Source organism: Prionailurus viverrinus, chromosome B2 (genome assembly GCF_022837055.1).
Source record: "Prionailurus viverrinus isolate Anna chromosome B2, UM_Priviv_1.0, whole genome shotgun sequence".
NCBI lineage: Eukaryota > Metazoa > Chordata > Mammalia > Carnivora > Felidae > Prionailurus > Prionailurus viverrinus.
The window spans coordinates 72,440,902-72,464,506 of NC_062565.1; the positions used below are offsets into that span (position 1 = coordinate 72,440,902).

Below are 23,605 nucleotides of genomic sequence, written 5' to 3' on the forward strand. Positions count from 1 at the left end.
GAGAAACAGTGATGAGTAGAATATGGTACTTGCCTTCAAGGAGCATTCACCTAAGAGGAGAGATGCTCTAATTTGTATCATCACTATATAGAGCATATAATGTGTATATTTTTTAGCAGCTAAAAGGTGAGTACTTTTTCAGAATACTGCCATCATTTCTCCTTTATTTACTATGAAGCTTCATTTTCAAGACCATGGAAGCCAGCTGGTAGTGTCTGTATTCTGAACAGAAATGAATTCATTAGGAACTGGGAGCTGGTTAGCCACCTTTAGTTGGAGACTTTGCCAAAGTGACTTGTGGTTGTTTGGAAATGGAAAGCAGAGCCATTGGGAAATATACTCACAACGGGAAGACTTTAAAGTTGCAGAAATAACATGAATCAAGAATAGTATAAAATTATAATTTGTCCATCACCAATAAACATTCATGGAAAACCCCGAGTGACTGGCTCTGGATTTTACGTTTTAGGTTAAACTTGCTTTTGCCTTTGGTTTTTGCTGTCCTGTAATTGCCCAACACGTTCTCTGTCAATTTGCGTAATGATTTTTTTTTTTTTTAAATATAGTCTGGTGTGTCTGGGGGTTAAAAAAAATTGATTTTTTAACTCATTTTGGTGGATTCATAACAGTGTATAAAAGAGCATATCAATTAAAGACTCAGGCTCTGGAAATGGACAGAGGTGGTTTCAAATACTGTTTCTGGCGCATGCAAACAGGACTAGTGACCTACCTCTATGCCTCAGTTTCCTCGTCTCTAAAATGAGGATAATGAAGTTTCTTTCCTCTCACAGGGTTCATGAAGATTAATGACATAATGCAAGTCACACTTAATACTGGCACCCTGGTAGATGAAGCTATCTATTTGTGATAGTATTATTAGTGTTATTTCAGTTACCGAAAGACACCTTTGTAATTTTTTTCTGCTTTCGAAGTATTATCTCTTGAAGTATTGTGTTACTTGTGAATGCATAACACAAATAGGCCTTTTTTAATGATCATTTTTGTCTCTGAAAACACACAGAAAAGAAATTCTGGTATCTCATTTTCTTTTAACACACACACCACCTCCCACCACAAAGAAATTTTAAGGCACTGTAACACCTTAAAGGAGTTTTTCTGAATCAGTTTAATAAGTGGGTTTACACATTATAGAGACCCATTTCCAATTGTTCTGTAGTAGAGAGGAATTTGATGACCATTTTGTGTGCACTGATTTCTCCTCTTTTCCCTTTAGTATTTTTCCTAACATATACTTTCTCAAGCAGTATTGTTTCCCTTAAAATTCTGGCACTTTAGCTATCATAAGTTACATATATTCCTAGAGCTCTTTTCTGCACATTGATTTTGTTCTTCTCTTTTTCCAACTTCAGGGGACATTTGGTAAAAAAAGTATTATTTCTCCTCTTTGCTATTTTCTACCAGTCCAGCTTAAGGGAGAAACAGCTGAGAAAAATTCATTGACTCCAGTGATTCAGAGATCATTTGTAGCAGCTTGCACAGTGGTATAGTGGTTCTCGATCCTACTTGTACAGTAGAGTCTCCTAAGGTTTTTAAAACTCCTAGTGACCTGACTATACCTCAGACAATGAAATCAGAGCCTTTGGGGTTTGGAACTGAGACATCAGTTTTGAAGCCCTTCAAATGATTTTTTTTAATGTTTATTTATTTTTGAGACAAAGAGAGACAGAGCATGAACGGGGGAGGGTCAGAGAGAGAGGGAGACACAGAATCAGAAGCAGGCTCCAGGCTCTGAGCTGTTTGCACAGAGCGCAACGTGGGGCTCGAACTCACGGACCATGAGATCATGACCTGAGCCGAAGTCGGACGCTTAACCGACTGAGCCACCCAGGCGCCCCCTTCAAATGATTTTAATATTAGCCCTACACTGGGAGAGTGTAATGTAAGACACAGATTAGAATAATTGCAAGAATGAGTGGCAGGGGAAGAAACCAAGACAGGAAATGTGGACTATCATTTTGTTAAGTTTTCATGGTTAAAGAAAGAAGAGAGATAGGATTGCACCTCAAGGAACCATAGCTTGTACATATCAGTAACAATTTAGTAGCATATTTGGATCAGCATACATAGCAGGGAGGCTCAGCCAGTTCCTTAGGGTGGTGAGTTGACAATTTAGGGGTCAGGGATGAATCTGAAGTTCGTAAAACCTCTAGGTAATTTTGATACACCTCTCCTTTCCCCAGTAACCTCTCTGCTGTCCCCATCCTTCTTTCTTTCAGTTGGTTGAGCGTCTGGTTCTTGATTTCGGTTCAGGTCATGATCTCAGGGTTGTGGGATCAAGCCCTGCATCAGGCTCTGCGCTGAGCATAGAGCCTGCTTGGGAAACTCTCTCTTACTCCCTTTATACCTGCTCACCCTCTCTCTCTCTCTCTTTTCAAATAAAAATTAAAAAATAAAAATAAGGGCACCTGGGTGGCTCAGTTGGTTAAACATCCAACTCTGGGTTTTGGCTCAGGTTATGATCTCACTGTTCATGAGTTTGAGCCCCGGGTCGGACTCTGCACTGACAGTGTGGAGCTTTCTCTCTCTGCCCCTCCTGCTTTCTCTCTCTCTCTTTCTTTCTCTCTCTCCACAAAAATAAGTAAACAGACTTTAACAAAGTAAAAATGAAAAAATAAAATAAATATTTAAAGTCATATTTCCTGAACCAGAGACTAATGTCAGGAGAATGGAATATGCCAATTTGCTAAATCAGTAGAGGCCCACGCTTGAACTGGGGAAAGTATCAGCTTTCCCCCAAATACATGGGGATATCATCATATTTCTGGAGATTATCAGGCAAACAGATTGCTATCCTTTTTTTGGTTGCTATTTTATAGAAAAATGTGGTTCCTGGGTATATCATTTGAAGATTCTACAAACTCTGCCTAGAGAATGGAACAAATGCTAATGAGAGCTTTTTAAAAAATGTATTTTTAAATTTATTTATTTTGACAGAGAGAGCAGGGGGGTGGGGAAGAGAGAGAGGGAGAGAGAGAATCCCAAGCAGGCCCCATGCTGTAAGCACAGAGCCTGACATGGAGCTCATAGTCAGGAACCATGAGATCATGACCTGAGCCAGGAAATCAAGAGTCAAATGCTCAACCAACTGAGCCACCCAGGAACCCCGCAATGAGAGCTTGGTAAAGGACTGTCAAAGCCTCCTACACAGTTGAAATAAAAGAAGGTTGTTAGAGGTCTGAAGACTGTTTAGGATAAAGCTCATAACCATCAGTCTTAGAACTGTTTTGTGTTTAGTTGTAATTGGCAAATGTTAGGTTGATCTGTTTAATGGTGACAATAACGTTCTTAAGAAATGTTTAGTATCCCAAAGCAGTTTCTCAACAAGAGAATAAACAAAACCACTTGCTAGTTTCTGGAAATTTAAATTGTCCAACTTAATCACCTCTCTTCAATTTGGGATTAAAGTTTGGGACTAAAAATTACTTGAGAAAAAAACCCTGTGACTTCACTCCAACCATGAGAAAATCATCAGACAAAGCCCAGTTGAGGGACATACTACAGAATACCGGACCAGTACGCCTTAAAACTGTCAAGGTCATCAAACACAAGGAAGGTCTGAGAAATGTCACAGCCAAGGAGATGCTAATGTAACAAGAAGACAAAATAGGATGTAGGACTCTGGAGTGGAAAAAGGACATCAGCCAGAAACTGAGGAAATAGGAATAAAGAGTAGACTTTAGTTAATAATAATGTATCGACATTGTTTTGTTAATTGTGACAAATGTACCATTACTAATGTGAGATGTTAGTAATAGTGGAAGCTGAGCACGCGGTATGTGAGAACTCTGTACTATCTTCACAATTTTTTCTGTAAGTGTAAAGCTATTTTAAAGTTATTTTTTAATTTTGGGGAACATATTTTGCAGAAAAGACTTTCTACCACAAGGTAACAGCAGCCGAGCCTCAAGCTACTTCTTGACTAAGGCCAGAAGTCCTGTGTTCTTTGGAGTCCTCTGTGCAGTCATTGAGGCTGAGGTAGCCCTGAGATTTGACATTTGGACTTCTTCTGGGCCTATGACCTTCCTTCTGTCTGGCTGTCTGTTTCACTATAATGTAGTATAGGTTAAGAAACCAGGAAACTTACATCCACTGTGTGGCAAGCACGTACTGGACTTCACTAAAATTAACACATCCAATTTTTAGAAGCTTGTGGAATAGACCTACTATTTCCACAAATGAGAAAAACTGAGATTCATAAGACTAATTTTCCCAGAGTCAGATGCTTCCTGTTAGACTCCACCCAAGAGCCTAGTTATTACTTCAATTCTAGGCCTTTATACCTCTTTATATGTGTGCCTTCATTGTGTTTTGTTTTTGTTTTGGTTTTTTTAAGTTTATTTATTTATTTTGAGAGAGAGTGAGTATGAGCTGGGGAGGGGCAGAGGGAAGTGGGAGAGAGAATCCTAGGCAGGCTCCACACTGTTAGGACAGAGCCAGATGCAGGGCTTGATCCCACAACAATGAGATCATGACTTGAGCTGAAATCAAGAGTCAGATGCTTAACCCGACTGAGCCACCCAGGTGCCCCAATGCCTTCTTTGTTATGGAGAAATGCACATCAGCAAGATATTCTTTTTAACCTATACCTTTAATTTTTTTTTTTCAACGTTTATTTATTTTTGGGACAGAGAGAGACAGAGCATGAACGGGGGAGGGGCAGAGAGACAGGGAGACACAGAATCGGAAACAGGCTCCAGGCTCTGAGCCATCAGCCCAGAGCCTGACGCGGGGCTCGAACTCACGGACCGCGAGATCGTGACCTGGCTGAAGTCGGACGCTTAACCGACTGCGCCACCCAGGTGCCCCTTAACCTATACCTTTAAAAAAATATTTTAAATAAGTGTTTGATTAGAAGCACTCAGGAAGTTGCAAAAAAATAGTACTCACAGACGTCTGTACCCTTCACCAAGTGTCCCTCCATGGTGACATCTTATATAACTCTAGTATGATATCAAAACCAGGAAACTGACATTGGTACAATGCTGTTAACTAGACTACAACACTTTTCACCATTTATTCAACCTATATTTGTGTGTGTGTACATGCGGTTCTATGTAGTTGTGTCCCCTGTATAGACTTGAATAGACACCACCACAATCAAGATACAGAATTGTTCCATCACGATACCTTTTTATATTTGCACCCTCCCCCATCTCCAGTCCACTGTCAACCACTAATATTTTCTGCATCTCTATAGTTTTGTCATTTCAAGAATGTTTATATGAATGGAATTTTTTGAAATTTGACATTGTTCACTAAGCATAGTGCCTTTGAACTCCATCCAGGTTGTTGTGTATATGAATAGTTTGTTCCTATTTATTACTTATTAGTTTTTCATGGTATGTCTGAACATACCACAATTTTTTAACCATTTCCCCCATTGAAAGACAGTTGAATTGTTTCAGTTTTTGCTATTATGAAGAAGTTGTTGTGAAATTTGTATGTTTTTGTGTAGATATGTTTTCACTTCTGTGAGCTAAATGCCCAAGAGTGCAATTGCTGGGACATATGGTATGAGTGGATGCTTAGTTTTATAAGAAATTGCCACCCTGTTTTCCAAAGTGTCTATACCATTTTACGTTCCCCCTACCCATGTATGGGAGATCTCCACATTCTCACCAGCATTTGGTGTTGTCACTATCCTTATTTTTGGTTCAATAGGTGCGTAGTGATATCTCATTGTGGTTTTCATTTTCATTTCCCCAGTAGCTAATGTGTCGAATATTTTTCTATGTACTTATTTGGCATCTATCTCCTCTTTGATGAAATGTCTGTTCCTGTGTTTTGCCCACTTTCTAATTGGATCATTTCTTTGTTTACTGATGAGTTTGGAGAGTTGTTTACATATCCTGTGATATAAGACCTCTGCCAGATAAGTGATTTGCAAGTATTTGATTCCAGTCTTTCCTATGCCTACATTTGCTAAATCAAACATTTTACCATGTCTTAGAGGTTCTGATTTTCCCTTGAGGGATGCTACTACCTTTTAACCTCAGGAATTTATGCTTTCTCATTTCATCATCAAAGAAGTTTTTGTCAGACTTCTGGGTTTTTCTTACCAATGAAAGAGTGTTTTCCCTACCCCCTCTGCCCTCCTTATTCACGAGATTCTGACACTTCTCTTTGATGATGTCTTCCCCACCCATTTTATTAATAAGATATTTTTCACCAATATGGCCAACTCTTAAGTACTTTTGATCTCCTTACTATGGAGTTAGACCCTTTCAGTGTTTATTCTTTTTTTAAAATGTTTTATTTTATTCATTTTGAGAGAGAGAGAGAGAGAGAGAGAGAGCACACACAAGCAAGCACTTGCATGTGTGAGTGGGGGAGGGGCAGAGAGGAAGGAAAAGAGAAAATCCCAAGTAGGCAGGTTCCATGCTGCCAACCGCAGAGCCCAACCCTGGGCTCGACCCCAGGAACCACGAGATCATGACCTGAGCCCCAGTGTTTATTCTTAAACAAAAGCATTTTGTGATTTCTTAAGGTCCTTGGGGCTTCTTTTGTTTTCTTCCTTTTATTTTTGTTTGTTTTGTTTTGGCTCTGTGGCCACCTATATTATCATTTTTTTACCATTTGAGTGTCAAAATGGTCATCTGACAACTTTGAGTCTAAGCTTTGTCAAGAAATCAGGGCTGAAATTCTTTTTGTTCAGTATCTATTGGCTTCTGTTTTCAGTATTGAAGGGCAAATGACTCTCAAGCCCTTGCCCTTTTCCTTGTCTGAAAAATGTGAAGATAAGTGAAAACTGGAGTTTTCCAAGTAAACCTCTACTGAGTGAGTGCCTGCTGTGTGCCAGACATTGTATGCTAGGATGACTTCTAGTAAAGGGATTCAGGAAGGGCATTTACTCTTTCAGTGACTGGAGTTCAATTTCCCTTATTATCATGCTGATCAATGTACCCTGGCAGGCAGTGTGAATGATTAAGAGAAGCTAGAGCCACACTGTCTTGTCACTTACCTAGCTGATAACAGATTCAGGACAAGGACCCGAGTCTTTTACTTTCTGGTACAGTAATTAGTCCGAGAACCAAAGAAGTTGAGATGTTTTGTCATTCTTTTTCACAAAAAGAACATTTTTCCACAAAACAAAAAGACAGCTAATTGGAATTAAACTTTCTAAGAGATTTCAACTAATAATTCCAAATAACAGAACTTTCAAATAATCAGAATCTTTATAAATCAAAATTAAAATAAATGCTAAGCAAAAACAAATAAACCCTTCTCAACATTGTATAATTGAGTGCATGGGAAACTTCCTAATTATATTTTTCCTTCATTTTTATATTACCTCACAATCACCCCAGCTTGCTAGGTAGCAACATTATTATGGGACTAGCTCAGAATATGCTATACTGTAATCAGCTTTGATGACAGAAAACCCAGCAGGGATGGGCTCCTGAGTGGCTCAGTCAGTTAAGTATCTGACTCTTGATTTCAGCTCAGGACATGATCTCATGGTTTGTGAGATCGAGCCCAGCATTGGGCTCTGTGCTGACAGCTGGAGTCTGCTTGGGATTCTTTCTCTGCCCCTCTCCTGCATGTACACACATGTGCTCTCTTTCTCTCTCTCTCTCTCTCTCTCTCTCTCTCTCTCTAAATAAATAAATAAATAAACAAAACACAACAAAACAAAACAAAACCCCAGCAAGCACATGAATGAGAGGAAAGGTTTTTCTCTACTGCCCCTAGATGGAGCATATGAAAATATGTTTCTATCTGCAATGGATTCCTAATCCTTGCCAAAGGAACAATAAATAACACTTACAAAAATATAATCTTCATGCACGTTGCTAGGTTTTTCCGTTTTGAGCCTTTTTCTTTATAATACATAACCATAAAAAAACCACTGAGAGAGATGTGGAGATAAGAAACAGGGAGAGGAAGTCAGTAGTGTGAGTAAATGGGAAATTGATATTATCGTTAAGGAATTAGATATGGTAGTAAATCTACTGAATTACTAGAAGAGAAAAGGTATTTGAATATTCACCAGGAAGGGATTCCAGTTAGCCACAAAGTATACTAAAGTACTTCCAATTCTAAAATCCCCTATTTTTATTTTCCTCAGAAGTGGGCATTTCAGTGTTGATCCTCAGAAAGTTTTCTACTGAATGAAGTGATCATTTCCCAAAAATTTATTTGGAGAATAAATTCCCCCCCAAATAGTCTGTTTATGTTGTGTGCTTTGACTTACTACCCTCGTCCCTGTGTTCTTTGGTGTCTCATTGTCAGCAAGTCCAGTATCCATCTCTGATGATATTTCTGATTTCCTGAAAATGAACCCTGGGTCTACCTGGAGAATCTTGTAAATCTCTGTAGGTACCCTTGTATGTACTCAGTAAAATATAGATATGTGAAGTATCAAAAACATATGTTACTGTTTTCCTGCCAGGGCTGGTCTGGTGGCCACCTGGCCATCTGGTTGTCCCGCCCCGTTGTTCCTCCTCCCTTGCGAGCTCTCCCCTCCTCCTGTGCTACAGGCCCACCAGCTTTCTCTCCCTCTCTGGATCACGCCAGGCTCTTTTCTGCCCCTGGGCCTTTGTACTTGTATGACCTGGCAGGAATGCTCCTACCTGTTTCTGGGCAGAGCTAGTTGCTCATGGTTTTCAAATACCACCTCCTCAGAAAGCTCCTTCCTGAGCTCTCGGTATCTCTTGGAGCTCTAGCTCCCTGTTATGATCTGTCACAGACCCCTGCATACTTCCTTTCCTCATACTTATTTCCCCCACTAGAATATAAAACTCTATGCAGGTAGGGACATAATAGGCTCTGAAGCATTTGACGAATGATTGAATACATGAATTTTAAAAATCAACATCAAGGTCGTGAGGCTCCCTGGAAAAGGGCATTTGAGCTAATTTTGCAATGTGGACTGTGTGAAGCTAGCAAAGGATAGCAAAAGCAGGGAATTGGTGAAGAGAGGTTTGTGTAAAGGCAGTGTTATAAAATGGTAAGCTTCGGAATGGAGGTGGGCCTGTGCATGTCTGCACGGGGCTGTGAGAGAAATCGGGGTAAATAAAGAATAAGCTTTGGGGAACCAAGGAAAGCTTTTAACTAGGGGAGGGCACGATGACAATAAACAGTGTGCGTCTGGTAGATGAGTAAGGCAGCACTCAGTAATCGCTAAGGAGCAAAAATGTCCACACCCCAGGTCCTGTCTTGTTGACTTTTTTGCCTCATCAGTGACTAAGCTCATTAATGCCCCAGAGTGAAACAATATAAGGAGAAACTAGATCTGTTCGGTTAGGGGATATCTACTGGGGCCCACTCTGTGTCAGGCATGTACCTCTAAGACGATGTGCTGTGGAGAGCAGTGTGCATGAGACTATGTAGTGTTGGTTTTGCACACCTCGAGTGAGGCACAGCTGGAGAGATGGATACTTGAATCGGTGAAGACAAAGCTGGCAAACGCTCGTCTCCTTAAGTAGGAGGGAGATGTTATTTAATTTAATAAATGTACTCAGCTTATTTACTACCCTGCACAGTAATAATTACGTATCTGGAAATAACTACAGATAAGAAATGCAGCTCTTCAAATGTGTGCTTCTTTTAAGAGACTCCAAGAGCTGGGTGGAAGCATATGTTGTTTTCTTGGAAGTTTTGCTTCCGATATGTCATTTGTTCTCGGGAGACCAGTTTTATTCTTCTGCCTGGACCTCCACACATCACACATTCCAGCTGTGACATCCTTAGATTACTTACGTCACAACTTTTACCTTGTTTTGAAACTGAACTGGGGTACAGTGGCTGATTTCACTAGTTTTACATTTATTTATAAAGACGAATTCTAGTGAATTCAGTCAGCAAATGTTTGTTTTGCATGAAAAGTGGGATATTTCAGTCTGGAAACTAGTTCATATCGTTATGGCCACAGAAAAGGAAATCATTTTTTTTAAGAATATCAGTGTTTGGAGCTGTTGCTTATTGATAGGGAAAGGGTAGTTGCCATAGTGATCTAACAGCCTCTGGAGGGAATGCAGTCATGGCCTGAAGCATCCGGCAACCCACCCAGTTTGCAGAGCCCCTCTGAAAAGAATTTCCTTCCATGGAGATTATTTGAGTTACTGAAATAAAAATAGTTTAATTTCTGTAAATTCAGATTTGTCCATAGATTTGTTTTGCACACTTACTGACTGTAACTAAAAGAAAAGCATTTACAATAAACACAGCATATGTGATTTTCTTCAGGAATGAGGTTAACTATACTGCACGTTAATTATTCCGCAAATATGTTCTCAAACACAACAAAGCAACTTTGACTTTTCTTGCGTGAGGAATAGAGCTTGAAAACCAGTTCAACAAGATGCTGATCGAATGCATTTATCACTGTTTGGGGTTTTCAGAGTTTCCGTGAGTATCCGTAGGTGGAAGAAACTCTCATGACATATAGAAATCTGTTCAAGCTGTGCTGGGTGAAAATACCCGTATATAATACTTATTTAACAGTAACATAAACCTGTAATCGGTAGTTCTGAATCCGAAATTGCTCACAGGGCAGATTGATGTGTGAACACTGTATTTACAGGACCAAGACCGCACATTTGCTCTGCAGCTGTGTTTAATGGTTATCAGTTTGGCACGCAGCATGATTGTCTTGGAGGGAGAATAGACACTTCAGATCCCCTTCGGCAATTCTGAAGTAACTGAAGTACCTACTGCTGAAGTGAATCATACACACTTAATTAGATTTGCTATATAATTAGCATTTGAGGAAACCTAAGGAAAATCCTCGTGGGTTGGTGATTTGTTTTGTCAGACATATAAGCATGCTCATTCAGGGGACTGAGAATTGAAAATGATGAAATTTTAATGCATCCTAACTCAGATATATTATATACATATATGATTTTTTAATTGAGCTTTTAAATGTGAGATTTTCTTCGGGATGTCTGGAGTTCTTGTCCCAGACAACTGGGACCTATCTGTTTTCACGCACGGGGATGGACCCGTCCACACACAGATCATGTCCACTTGGTGGCACTTATGTGTGTGCAACTAGCTTTACACCTATAATGAGAGCCCACAGCTATTTAATAAACACCCCAGTGCCAGCTGTGGAGCCTGTGCCAGTAACCACTAATTGAAGCCAGTGAGTACAGTCTGAGACAAGGAGACCCCATACTGCACTTAAATTTACACTTTAATTTCAGATTAATTTAATTGCAATGTCTTATTTGTTGATTGTTGTTTTAATTGCAAAAAAAAAAAAAAGAATTTAATCTTATTCTCAAAAGACATTTCTTCACTCCAGGAATTTTCTTCAGTACTGTTAGAGCTCTACTAAGTGAGTTAACCGTGGAGAATAGCTATAAAATATTTACTGCAAGGAGAGGATTAAATTTCATATTCCAACTTAAGTTAAAGGCTAGGGTAAAACTTGTAAACCTGTGTGTATTTAAACTATTTTTCCAATCTATCAAAAAGCTGTCACATTCTTATCAAATCACTTCGCTACTTAAGTTAAATCTCGATTTTCCCATAGATAAGGAAATGAAAGGAAGCGAGTTTCATTTCCTGATGAAGCACTTAAATTATTGTCTTTACTCTTACAGTAAAAGAAACTTTAAGCTCCCAGCCTAACCACTGGTGGAACATTCAGGTTTTTTCCTCAGAATTCAAAGTCAGTTTCAGAACTCACAGTGGCAGTTTGTGCCCTGCACTCAATCAAACCAATAGTAGAAACAAGATCTATTCATGTCCTCCCTTCCCCTCATTTTCCCGTCTTCTCCCCAACAAGTATCTAAAAGAAGCCAAACAAATAAATCTGAGCTTAATCTGCTGTACCTCTAGAGACCCATCTCTTCCTAATGACCACCGTGACCCAAGACTCTATACTGCTAATAAGCTTTTTATTAGACCTAATATATATACATACATACATACATATATATGTATGTATGTATGTGTATATATATATATATATATATATATATATATATATATATAGGACTTGGCATAAACCAGTAGACAATTCCACCAGTTTCTCTTTCACAGGTATAATGAGAGCACTAAATACAAATTTTGCCCTATATCCAAGCAGTATTCTCTTGCCTACTCATAAATCTAAAGCCCTGTGCAGGATACCTAAGGGTAAGCAGCAGAGCTGGTTTGAATACCAACAGAACTGTGGGCACCTGCGTGATGTTGGCCACCGCACTTAACCTTTGCCAGTGGCAAGGTTCGCTTTGACACTCCATAGGGTTGTTGAAAGAATTGAGACTACATAAATAATTGTACTTGTTTATTATTAAACAAGAACATCTCTTTGGTTACTATTTAGTAAATGTCTGGGCTTTTTATTCTCTGTAAACATGTACATATTCCTTTTTCTGAAGTGACAGGCATATGGACAAATACATTTCTTTTCCTGTAAGCCTCCATATTGTTTCTCGGGATATTAACAAGGATGTGTTGATACATACAGAATTATTTGTGTCCATGTGTCTATGCCCAGTAGGGAAACGCCTGTGATCTCTGTGGGGGAATCCGTGCTATGTATTTTAGCCTGATTCCTCATTGAGGGACCTGATTGAACTTTTATAGAGTTCAGCCTCAAGTAAGTAGATAAAAAATAGTAAGTAAATGCTTTGGTCCATTTAAATAAACTGTGTGAACATCACCCTTTTACAGAAACTACATAAATTGAGTTCATCCAAAAACAGTACCTTTGGCATTTTTAATATTATATTTTTGCACTTAACTATGAAATTATCCAGAACCAGGTCCCAGGTACTAACCACCTTTCACTAGTGTGTCTGTTGTTTTATCAGGCTTATTAGAAGTCTGTCCACAGTGAGCATGCAATATGGTCTTTGTGAGAATTGGATTCATCTTACCTGCATACAATTTACCCAGTTATAGGAGTAAAAAAAGGAAGTATGTGGATTTTTCCCCTCATTCTGAAATATCTCTTATTCTTGAAATTCTGAAAAGGTGTGTATGCAAAAACATAGACATTTAATTTGAAAAGCTTCTTTGTAAGAAATATGAACCAACTTTAAAGGTAGAAACATAGATCTGTAAATACAGTAAAGAGGAAAATATATTTTGGATTCTGCATTTTATTTTAATTGAATGCAGACAACAATTACAAGTGCTAGATTTGTTTTAATGAAAAGGTTAAACGCATCCTATTAGCAAAAGTCATCTGCATGTAAATAATGAGAGCCCTAACAAGCCTCTTCTTACTTAGGTCAGAGACTCCTGCCAAAAACTTGTTTGCTTTGTTAATTTGTTCAGTTATTAAACTTTGGGAGGGCTGCTACTGCAGGGATCCAATTAACACATTTTTGCCTACATCTCCCTAATAATTGATGATAGCCTTAGAACATTCATTTCTGTTGTGCTTTTCTTAGTAAAATTGTAGTTATCTGGTGACCAGAATTAAAGTGCTGAAAAATAACCTGGTCTAATTTATTCATTCAGCAAAACCCAGCTTAAAGGCTATGTCGCTATGACACCCAAGATTAACTTTAAAAAAAAAAGTGTGTTTAATTTCAGTAAAAACACTGACACATCTCTTTGGGCATTCTGTAGATAAAATAAAATTGATTTTTCCCTTTTCCTTGCCTTTTCTACATTTAGCAAGTTGCTTTAGCATGTTTTAAACAAACTAAAACATAAACTAGAAATTTGACATATTTAAAGAAAATGAAAAAGCAGTAAACACACACACACACACACACACACACACACACACATGAAACTTTATATTGTAACAAGAAATCATTCATGGAATAGCAAATATTTTAGCCATCATTTCTTTATCCAGCTTCTCAAGCTTTTTAGAAAGATGGTGCTAAATAGGGGCTAGTAGTTTCGTTTTGTGATCAGCCTCAAAACTTAAAAACAGGTTGCAGAATTGGGGAAGTGACAGATCCTAATAGAAGTTTTCCTAGTTCAGGTTCAGTTTCCCAAATTCTAAAAGAATCTACTTTTTGTGTCATGAGACAAAGGAATCATTAAGCTGCTCTTGCCAAGGATTGATTTCTGCCTTCCGAGGACCATTTGGTAGCAGTAGAATTCTATAGGAATAATTTTATGGTAAAGACAATCAGAAAAACGGAATGCTTTATAAAATCATCAAAAGTTGCTTTACAGGAGTATTTGAAGTTTCCTGTTGTCAAACAAAAGCAAGAATCCTACCTGACAGAGAGTGGTTTGTTCGTGAGACGACCCAGTACTGCACGCCGCTTATGTTTATCGTTATGCACCCACATTCTCAGGAAATTCCACTTTCAAACTTTGCTGCTGCCGATGCTTTCTTCTATAGGGAAGAATTGTGAACTATAAAATTTGAGAAGCTTCAGCGTCTGTGGAAATTTGAGAGCATTGCCTTTTTTCCCCCTCTCTATTGAATACAAATTGTTTTAACAAAAGCATTGTTGCCGCGGTACGTTTTGAATGTCTGCACATTTATATATCTGCACATAGGATATCTGAAAAGAATCTTAACTTTAAATTTTGAACTTTTAAAGCCTCAGAACAGAACAGACTGACTGCTGCAAATAAGCACGATGCTTCTTTGCAGGAAGACTTAATGAAGAAATGACCTTTTTAGCTGCTGTTTCTCACCGTGCTGGTCAGGTGAAGGTGATGCAGCAGCTCAAGACAGTATCTGGGGCAAAGCTGGGAAGCAGAACCAAACTTTTACCGGTTTTACCTGGAAAACCAAAGTGGTTTGGATGGGGTGCTAGTTTTACCTCTGTGGTTGCTAATTTAGTTTTTATGAACAACAAAATGAGTTAGTGTTTGTAAAGTAGTTAGTTCAGTCCCTGGGCCATAATGAACACTATGTACTTTCTTAAAAAGTGGTTTTAGAAAACATCAGAAATTGTAGACATGAGTTATCACTTACTCTCACTTATTTTCTGATTTTAAAACAGTGAAATTTATAAAAGCCATCTTCTGAGAAACAAAAGCAATCCCTTTTATATAATAAATTGTTTGTTTTAATGTTATAGTTTGATTTTAAAATGTGTTCTACTTTAGTTTCCACAGTTAATATGTTGAGATTCATAGATAATTTTATAGTAACATGTTTATATCTTAACGACTATAGAATTTGAGGCATGAATCGTTTCTATGCAGATTTTAATATCATACTCCAACTTTGTTTTAGGTAGCTAGACTATATCCAGGGAAACACATTTAGTTCAGAAATAATATTTCTAAGTTCAGAAAATAAGCTTCCATTTTAAAAATGGAATTTGAATTTAAATGAAAATCCTAATTTAGAATTCAGCTCTATTCTTTAGCTAAAGAAATCCTAGAAAACAAAAATTGTACCAGATTGCCAGTAATTTGCATTCAAGAGGAAGAAATGGGTTTTTTTTAAAGTCCTCAGATACTGAAGACATTGCAGCGAAGTTAAATAATAGAAATCTCAGCTTTTAATTTAGTCAAGATTATGATTCTACAGAGAAGCCTTGCTGAAATACATGTTTTTGGGACAGACTATACATGTTTTTAGGTATTATAGAAAGCTAGATAAAATTATATTACTCATATACTGTTTCAGTTAGTTGCACTGGTTCAGCTGTGTTTTAAATGTGAGAAGCTTCAAATCAACAAGTGTTTGTTGAATGCATCTTGTGTGCATATGGTATTAGAAACATAAAATAAATGTAACTCTAATGTTTGAGGGCAAATTAGGGACTGTGCTATCTGAAGATTTAATTTCATAGGTCTGTGTTATGTGGAAAATTGGTACAGCCTAATATGTCTTCTAAGCTATATTTTAAAAACATGATACATACTACTTAAACCATTATTTAAATGAAAAATAATATGTTACATTAGTAAAAGTTGTATTTATTTAATTCAGTAATGAAATTAATTTGGAGTTGCTGGCATAGTGCCTTCACAGGTTTCTGTGACTCATTTGCTAAGGAAGTGTGATTCAAGACACCAGAATCATTTTTTTCTCATCTGCTAAAGCTCATGTTTTGGCTATGGGCAAGTTTTGATGGCAGATTTAAATCAAATTTAAAACAAATATTCTCTGATAGTATTGGGAGGCTGGGTGATGTCTAGCCTTACATAGATAAGACTAATCAACTTAAGTCTCTAAGTTCATTGACTTTATGGCTATCAAGTTTACATCATCTGGTATATTCAGGTCTTTTTCATATTTTTTAGAGTTTTACTCTTGCACTGCTCATTATGACCTCTAGACAACTAATTGAACTTAGAAGCAAAATCTCTTGTTTTATTGTTAATTTAACAGTTTAACTAAATTAGGACTAAATGGTATTGGAATTCAGGTTGGAAAGTAAGCACATCCAAAATCATTTAAAGCTGTGTATTATTTTTTTTCTCCTAGAGAAGAAATGATAATTCTGTGATCTATGTCTGGCTTGGTGCTTATTACATTTATAGCTTAATTTACTCCCATCCTATCCCCCTCTTGGAAACAAAATATATTCTCATAGTTTAAATGGGTTACTGGTGGCATAATAATGATTATGTGATATATTTGGGACCTTTTTGTTTGCAAAGTAATTTAAAAATCAATTTTCTGAGCTATAACTTTGAAATTAAGTAATGAACTGATGTTTCTCATTATTCCAAGGAGGAACATAAAATCTTGATTTATCAGGTAATCCTATAGGCAATGTATGCCTATTCTGACTTGTGATGTGTTTCTCATTACAGTGTCCTGCCTTTCTGACCTTCCATTAAATGTTTAGAAAAATTAGTTTTTCAGGAAAATTTAAGTAATGTAAACAGCCTATATCAGCTATAAGAAATTAGGTACATACATAAAAAACCCTGAAGTTTTCTTATCTCACTTTTAACTTTTTTTCACAACTTTCCAACTCAAGAAGGTATGTGGTCTTACACAATAGGCTGTATCCAACTTTCTGTCGTTAGAAGAACTGAATAAAAATTATCCAGAATTTTTCCTAGAAAGAAATCCAAGCCTAGGGTTGCCTTGAAATAAAAAGCAAAACCAAATGATTACTTTAAAACTAAATTAAATGATACTGCATGGTCTTTATTCTTTACTGTTTTTCAAAGTATATATGCCCTGATTACATTCAATTAGGTTGGGCTCTTTTACTTGTAACCATCCAGTAGCTAACTGACAGCCTACTTTTCTATAGTGGCCCTGCTGGGAAATTATGTTCTTCTCGGGGAGAGGGGGTAGATTTTTTTTAACCATTTCCAGAGCTCTTGACTTTCTTATCTAGCCACACAATCTGTCATTCCAGCCCCAGGAACTGGCAATTTGTGTCCACATTCCCTGACTCCCACCAGGGGGCAGCACCGGACCCTTTCTTTCCTTGAGGCCTGAATGTAGCCTGTTTCTCTCATAACCTCAGTGATTTCCACCCTCCTTCCTCATACAGCACTTAGTTATTTTTGGTATTTTCTTACATTTTTTAAGGCTTAGTAAGTCTCCAGTAACGGGTAGCTGTTCAGGCACAGTGCTATAAGGGATATTACTTCTCAGTGTTGACCGTTCTGTGTACCAGAATCTTCTCTTCATTGATGATTTGATCTATCATTTCAAATACTTTGTGTTTATTATAACTTAGAAAATCTTAAGAGAAAACAAAAACCTAGCAATTACTGAGTACTATGATGTGTCAAGCTTGAAACCTGGTACTCTTCATATGCTACCTATTTACGTCTGGAGACGCAAATAGGCAAAGTAACAATAGAGTTATGAAACAATAGGATAATATAATATTTTTCAATACCTCTAATTTGCTATTGAGTAAACAGGGGCTTGGAGAAATGGAATCATAGGAAAACAAAGATTCCCTTTAAATAGACTTCCAAATTCCATGCTGTATCAATTATATTATACAGCTTTGCCATAAAAACAGTGAAAAGATTTGTGGAGAGAGCGATTGAAGCCACAATGTGGAATGCCTGAGACTGATTTCAGTGCCATAACTCCTGTGACATTGTGACAGGAGAATTTATGGTTGATATACTTAAAACTTTAATGGGGAGATGAGGTTACATGTTGAGAGATTTTGTGAGATCCCATGAAAGCCCTAATATATTCATATTTGCATGCACATACTATACAATCTATATTACAGTCACTAAAACACAGGACTGAATGTAGTACACTTAATTTTTAGAAATGTATTGCTAATTTTATTTTTCTTAAAACAATAATGGATCCAATTTAATTAATTTTTACTTGTTCTCTCTTACCTGCTAAAAAATATGCAGGATCTCTGTCCTCTGCTATCTTAACAAGATACTTAAAACTTTGTTTTGTTTTGTTACAAATAGGCAAATAAGGAATATATTTCATTCACATCTATAGTTTTTATGATTTGGAATTGTTATTTCAGATTGTCTGCTTCCTTTTCTGGTTATAATATGCATAGCAACCCAGATGGCTAATATGTAAACAATTTGAGTTATGTTGATTTAAATCACTTAGGATAACTCAGGAGGTTGCTGATACCCGGGACCATCTGTTTATTGCTCTATGTGTGACTTTTAGGCTTACATGTGTGCTTTTCAAGTTCTTTACATGTCTTAGCCTCTGCCTTCCTAATGTATAAGACTGCATTTAACCCATTATGCCTCTTGAGACTCTGTTCTAAAACCTCCATCCCAGCCTGCTTTCTATTTTACCATTCTTCTTTATTCCTATTTTTATCTATCTATCTATCTATCTATCTATCTATCTTTCTTGTTATTACTATCCTCAATAGTCATTTTGCAGAAGAGTGTCTAGGAACACGGGCTTTGCAGTCCAGTTGGAATCTTAATTGGCTATGTATGTAGCTATTTGACCTTGGACAAATTCTTTCACCTTGATTTCCTCATCTGCGAAATGGAATATAATACCTACCTCGTAGATTTGTTAGAGATAAAATATAAAGTATAATTCATTAAGTACCATTCCTGTTACATCGTTAGTACTGGTTACTATTATTAACATTTTATTTTAAAGGTTTTTTTTTCTTTGTTTTTTTGAAAGAGGGAGAGCAAGAGCAGGGGCGGGGCAGGGAGAGAGGGAGAGATAGAATCCCAAGCAGGCTCATGCTCTGTGTGGAGCCACCACAAGATCATGACCGGAGCCAAAACCAAGAGTCAAATGCTTAACTGACTGAACCACCCACGCGCCCTATTGTTAACATATTTTAGAAAAAAAAATTCTCATAATGACAGATATTCAGAAGTAAATTTTGAATACCATATACTAGAATGTCACACAATGGTCTTTTGGAAGGAATATCTGTTTCCTTTTAAGCACCTGATTACTTATGTGAAAGCACACACCACAACAAAATGTATGTAAGTGTAACTAGGCGATTGCTTCAGGGTTCATGTTCACTCCTTCTCACTGGATCCATGGTGATACTTAGGACCATGAATAGCTGGAGACAAGTTTCTCTTGGCACCTGTCTGGTTCTCTTCTGATGTCCCTGGTTACATATTACACTGTAATCTGCTTTGGAACCTCACAGTTACATCTGTAATTGTCCCATGTGGACTGAGCTGCTCCACATACAAGCTCTCCAAGGAGAGGAGCAGAAACCGATGTTTCCCATGTTAGCCCCTGTGCTGGACATGACCTGTAGTTCTCACAACTCTGTGGGTTAGGTAATTATTTCTTCTTTAATTTTATGTGGGTTACTATTTTTGAATGAAAAATCATCAGAGTTTTTATTTTTTTATTTTTGAGAGAGAGAGAGCATGTGTGTATGAGCAGGAGAGGGCCTGGGGGGATGGTGGTGGGGAGAGAAAGAGAGAGAGAGAGAGAGAGAGAGAGAGAGAGAGAGAGAGAGAGAGAAGAGAAAGAATCTTAAGTAGGCTCCACACCCAGCACGGAGCCGGACGAGGGGCTCCATCCCATGAACTATGAGATCATGATCTGAGCTGAAATCAAGAGGTGGCCACTTAACTAACTGAGCCATCCAGGAACTCCAAAAAAACATCAGTTTTTAAAATGAGTGTACTTATTCAGTCAATGGAAAAGAAAAATACAGTTAATCTGGCCTGTCTTGGAAATTCAGGTACATGGTTACTATAATTATGGTGTCATAATGTGGTATATAATAGAGATGTGATTTCTGGAGGATTAATCTGGTACATTGATCTACAAATCTGCTGATGAAATTCAAATATTTTTTTGTAAATGTGTGTGTGAGTATAGTTTCTGTATGAAAAAAACAGGGTGAACAAGGTTGCCCTGTTTTGATGGTTGCAGAAAGAAACATATAGCCACACATAAATCATTTGTGTATGAACCAGTTCAGTAGGAAGTCACTGTGTGCAGCTGCTTGACCCAAACATCTTGTTTCCAATCTCTTTACAAGAAGTTTTAACACAAGTCCGTGGAAGGAATAACTTAAATCTCTAATATTACATCAGTTAGCAAAGCATTAAAATTTCAAACTGTTTCAGTTGGTTAGGGCCTATCCTTACAAAAATTGAGCCATAGTCCTCTGTTATCTATCCTTATATTATCCTCCATGATTTAAAAAATATACTTTATATATTTACATATGGTACTTTATAATCCTTTAATTCCATTTAATGTACAGTAATTATTTCCAAATTAAGGAAATGCCACATAAGAAGTTACAAAACTAACATAAAATAGTAATTTTTATTCACATAAAGGTGATCCTTTACTCTTTTATGTCAGTGTCATTTAATTACGAAAGTAATACTGTTTCATAAAAACTCAAACAATACATTTAAAGTGTGAAGTAGAGTCCTTTCTCGAAAACCTCTTTGCCTCAGAGGGTGACCACTGCTTATAGTTTAAGTGTGACATTTCAGACCTTTTTCTGTGCCCATGCAAACACACAGAAGTATCTTGTTTTTGTTTTTAAATTTAATTTATTTTTTTAAATTTACATCCAAGTTAGTTAACATACAGCGCAACAATGATTTCAGGAGTAGGTTCCTTAATGCCTCTTACCCATTTAGCCCATCTCCCCTCCCACAATCCCTCCGGTAACTCTCTATTTTGTTCTCCATATTTAAGAGTCTCTTATGTTTTGTCCCCCTACCTGTTTTTTTTTTCATTACCTTTGCTTCCCTTATGTTCATCTGTTTTGTACACACAGATGTATCTTGTAAAGAGTGACTTTAACATTCTTGAGGAATTAGGAGCATTGCTATTTGAAAAAAAAGTTTGATGATGTTAGTCATTATGTTAAAAGGAGTCATTTTCACAAATACTGGCAGATCGTTCTGTTGTATCCCAGCTTTCCAACTTTGAAAGAGCAGTATTTTATAGCAGGTGTAAAGTCAAGGGCATTTAGTAAAATGTTTTACCTTTGATTTTCTATACTTGCAGTTATGAAGAGTAAAATAATCAGGGAAGATGGGGAAAAGCCCATATCAATTAAAGTAATAAAACTGAGTTAATCCCACATCAATAATTTAAATCCCTTTAAAATTACTTGTTGCAGTCAAGAAACAATCCACCTGTCTTTTTTTTTTTTTTTTAGCATATTAGTAGTGGAATTTCTTAGGTTACTCTTTAAGCCTTATTATGTATATAGTGTTCTCAAGTTGTTAATGAAGATTTCCTGGTGTGAGGAAAAACTAGCACTTACTTGGTGTTTGATAATATAAACCACAGTGGTTATGGGGGCAGAGTGAGGTCTGTTAATGGCCGCTTGTATCTTGATGCTAATTTGTTCTGTTCCCAGGCTCTTTCTGCCCTAATATGCTTGTCACTTGAAATATCCGCAGAGGATAGGTATTGAACATGAGTTGTCATGTTTCCTTCATGTAAAACTTTCTGCTCAAATGAAAATGTCAAAATAATACAATAGCCAACTATGGAAACAGCCCAAATGTCCATTGACTGATGAATGGTTAAAGATGTGGTGTATGTATATGGTGGCATGCATATATATACACACACATATTATAAATATGTAAAATATATTTTTAAATCATATATACACACATGCACACACACACACACAATGGAATATTGCTCAGCCATAAAAAGGAATGAAATCTTATCATCTGCGACAATGTGGATGGAGCTAGAGAGTATTATGCTAAGTGAAATAAGTTAGAGAAAGACAAATTCCATATGATTTCGGTCATATGTGAAAATTAAGAAACAAAGGAGAGAGGCAAATCAAGAAACAGATTCTTAAGTATAGAGGACAAACTGATGGTTACCAGAGGGGTCAGTGGGTGGGGAGGAGGGGTGAAATAGGTGATGGGGATTAAAGAGTGCACTTGTGATGAGCACCGGCTATTGTACAGAAGTGTTGAGTCACTGTATTGTACACCTGAAACTAATATTATACTGTATGTTAACTGGAATTTAAATGAAAACTTTAAAAAAATAAAACATTTGTGTTAAGCAAAAAAAATAAAGTGCAGTTAAGTAAAATACGTAAGGAAAGGTGAACCTCAAATCCTTTGCAAAGCAAAGTAATGTAGAATGCAGGTGCATAAAAAAACCTAAGGGTTCTGTTGTTGTTGCTCTTGTTTTGTTTTGTTTTAGTGTAGCTGACACACGGTGCTACATTTGTTTCAGTCATGCAACTTAGTAATTTGACAAGTTTATACATCATGCTATGTTCTCCACAAGTGTGGCTGCCTTCCATTACATGTCTATTACAGTATCATTGACTGTGTTCCTTACGCTCTGCTTTTTATTCCTGTGACTTACCTCATTCTCTAACTGGAGGCCTGTACCTCCCTCTCACTTTGCTCAACACCTCCACTCCCCTTCTTTCTGGCAACATTCGGAAAACACCTAAGATTTAATTTGAGGTAATAGCTGTGAATGGTAACATTAATATCATTTTCATAGGAATAGTTTAATCATATATCTTCAGATTTTTTTAACCTCCTAAAAATTTTAAGTATGAATTTGCCACCTGAATAACTTTTTTTTTCCCCCGAAGATACTTTCCTACAGGATTCTTCTGTGGTTGGGATTTTACGTTTTTGAACCAGAGCTCTAGCTTCATGGAGTTCATTGTCTCTCAGGAGAGACAGACAATTAGGCAACTTGCTGATCTTTCTGAGTTCAGTTCTGCGAGAGCTCAGGGCAGAAGCCCCTCTCTTATCAGTGGTGTAGGGTTGGGGAAGTGCCACCAAGGAAGGCTTCCCAGCAGAGGTGACTCCTAACATGATATCTGAGAGATGTGCACACATCAGTCAGGCAGAGAGTGATGGGCTTGGGCAGTGACTTGGGCAGGGGACCATCAGCATCTACAGAAGCCTAGCCATGAGAGAATGCAGGCACAGCTAAGTAACTGGTAGATGTTCAGTGTGGCTGTGTAGAATAATTACAAACATAGATTATGAACATAATGCATGTCCATTGCATACACAACTTGAAAAACACAGGAAACAAGAAAAAACATATAGCATCACTAATTTCAAGCCGCAGAGTTTCCTGTGAACATTTCATTATGATTTTGTCATGACTTACACTTGTATTTGTAGGACAGCGTGTTTGGTATAATCCCAATTAGACTTAAGCAGTAGAGGTATGTGTAGGCATAAATTCAAATGCCTGTAGATGAAAACATTTTAAGTAAAATTGGGATTGAGGCCAACATGCTGTTTGTTACTTTACTTTTTAACTTTTTTTTACATTAAAATATAC

General features: G+C 37.3%; 1 protein-coding gene across 2 annotated transcripts in view; it reads left to right on the top strand.

Annotated features, from left to right (window-relative positions):
• BCKDHB (branched chain keto acid dehydrogenase E1 subunit beta) overlaps positions 1-23,605 on the top strand; it is a 203,995-nt gene that overhangs the window by 177,853 nt on the left and 2,537 nt on the right. The gene's annotated exons all lie outside the window — the stretch shown is intronic.